The 2583-nt window shown below is 41.9% G+C and overlaps 1 long non-coding RNA gene across 1 annotated transcript; it reads left to right on the top strand.

The window, feature by feature from the left end:
• On the top strand, positions 1 to 1374 carry LOC138667196 (uncharacterized). Its single transcript, XR_011318632.1, has 3 exons — positions 1 to 40; positions 1154 to 1225; positions 1304 to 1374. It is a non-coding gene; the product is annotated as an uncharacterized lncRNA (long non-coding RNA).
• Positions 1375 to 2583: the final 1209 nt, after the last annotated feature.

Below are 2583 nucleotides of genomic sequence, written 5' to 3'. Positions count from 1 at the left end.
CAGGCGGTCTGATTTCCATATACTGTTTCTTCCATTTGGGGTAAGTACTCGCCTGACCCCCCTCCCGTTTTTGTTCATTTTTGTTTTTGTTTTGGTTTTATTACAATTTTTATTTTTATTTTCTTCTTTATTTTTATTTTTTATTTTTCATTTTTATATTCCTTTTTTTCTTCTCATTATTTTTTATTTTTCATTTTATTGCTTTTTTCTCTTAATTTTCATTTTATTGCTTTTTTCTCTTCTTTATTTTATTATTTTTTTCATTTTTTTCATTTTTTCATTTTTTTCATTTTTTTCATTTTTTTTCATTTTTTATTTCTCTTTTCATTTTTTCACTTTTTTCATCATATATTTTTTCTTCATTTTTTCATTATTTTTATCTTCCGTTTTCTTTATATATATTTTTTTATATTTATCTCTATTTTATTTTTCTCCATTCTTATCCAATTTTCATATTGTTCTCTCTTCCATATCTCTTCTCTTCCACATCTGGACCCCCCCTTTTTTTGTTTTTTTGTTTTTATCATTTTCATATTTTTTGTCATTCTTTACTTTATTCCTTTATTCTTTACTTATCTCCTTCTTTTCTTTTTCCTCATTTTTCCATCCTTGTATATTACAATCCATTCATACAATTTCCTCTGGCATCTAACCGTCATCCTTACTCTTACTCTCACTCTCTTTCCCTCTGCTTGATACACCGGCCTTTTCCTATCCCCTTCCCCTCCCCTCCCCTTCTACACAGAGCTTCTAGTGCTGACACGCCCCCATTGTGTTACTCTACGCACGCGCCGACATAGCGCTTTGCCCTCTATGCGCCGCTGCTCGCCCTCTGCCGGCCCTTCATTCCTGACGCCTCCTCCTTCCTTCTTCCTACGCGTGCGCTCTGTCTTCTGCGCTCCAGCCTGCGTGCCGGGCCTCTCCCTCGTTCCTTTCCGGGCACGCCTGTCCCAGCCCCTCAGCGTGCGTTCCTAGCCTCTTCTTCACACCACACTTCCTGTCTCCTGGGTATTTCTCCCCTGACCGTCCACTATGCCGGACACTACCGCCTCCTTCTTACTTACAGGACCCACAGGTATTTTTCTCCCTCTGGCTCACTCCCTGCTTTACTTCCACATGATCAGCATCCTCACTCCTGGTCTCTTATCCACAGTGCTTTTAGGGACTCTGTGCCCTGTCCGTGCCGTTCCGGACCTCCGTTCCCCTGTCTCCTGGACCATTTGTGGTATGTGTCTATTAGGTTCGGTCTCTGGCCTCCTCCATAGTATGTGTGCTTTGTCTCACTCTCTGTTACTCTCTATAGGAGCCTCTGTCTCCATTTACCGGACAAGTTTCGTCCTCCTCCTCTTTCCTCCATTACTATTCACTAAGGTCAGTTTTGCTCTACCCATTGTTTTCAAAAAGCTATGTATTTATATATATCTGTATGTTTACAGTAGTCTATGAAGCCTGCCGCCATCCGTTTATCTGCCTGCCTGAACGCTGATTCAATATTCATACTACATGTATACTCCTCTGGGCCTCGTTCATGGTTTATTTTTAAGATTTGTACATATGTATATATTTTTCTCACAGGATATGGTTATTTACTGTACTTTATTTTTGTTCTTTAGACGTATACAGCATTTCTATAGATCTCTGGCAACACAGTTACTTTTTACATGTGTATCATACTATGCATATTCTGCCCCCCGCCGCCCCCCCCCCCCCTTTTTTTTTGTTCATTGCGTCCACTGTGTTTTTACCTCCTATTATGTTCTACTATCTTGATTTTGCTGTATTTTGTCTGGATGTTTTGATTTTCACCATCTCTAATGTAGTATATTTCATGTTTTTTCAGTGAGGTTTGAGAAAGACCTTTCAGGTCGAAACGTTCCTCCTCAGAAATCTGTTGACCACTGTGGTGTTACCTTAATAAATACTTCACATCTCTGATGCAAAATATTGCCTGAGTGCGGTTGTTTGCCCAAATCTATCTTTGCTTGGCTGGCTGCGGCTGTGCGTCCGCCCTGCCTGAAACCATGCTCCTCGTTGTCTTACTTATTTTGACTGCGAGGGTGTGATTGATGGCCACGAGCAGTGGATATATTCGCCTGTCTTTACTCATCTCCTTCCGCCTTCTTCAGAATGTGCGGCCTCATGGCCGCGGCATGCGAGAAGGGATCAGATGAGGCCGCCCAGTCTGATGCAGGTGTAAGGACATGAGGGACAGGCGACAAAATTTACTGCGCAAGGTCACGAATCCCAGCTCAGCAGTGTGACTTTATTAAAAGACACTGCGGGTCTGGGTTTCATGTCCATCGCTAACCGCACCGGCCAACATGAAATGAGGTGAGAAGACAGGCATCGCTCACAGCGCATGGCCAAGGGATAACAAGAGCGCAGACTCCTGTACAGCAAATAACATCGCTCAGGAAGCTGCGCCCATGCACCAAGGTGTTATTTTCGACACCAGTGCTGCTTTTCTTTAAAAAGACAAGTAACGCTTCCACTACTGTTTTACAGTATAATGGGCTAAATAGTGTACATGTTTTATTCAGCGTGTGCAAGGAGCAAAATTAAGAGAGCAACCTTTTACTTGTG

The sequence above is a fragment of the Ranitomeya imitator genome, chromosome 2 (genome assembly GCF_032444005.1).
Source record: "Ranitomeya imitator isolate aRanImi1 chromosome 2, aRanImi1.pri, whole genome shotgun sequence".
Taxonomy (NCBI): domain Eukaryota; kingdom Metazoa; phylum Chordata; class Amphibia; order Anura; family Dendrobatidae; genus Ranitomeya; species Ranitomeya imitator.
This window is presented reverse-complemented; position numbering and strand designations above follow the sequence as displayed.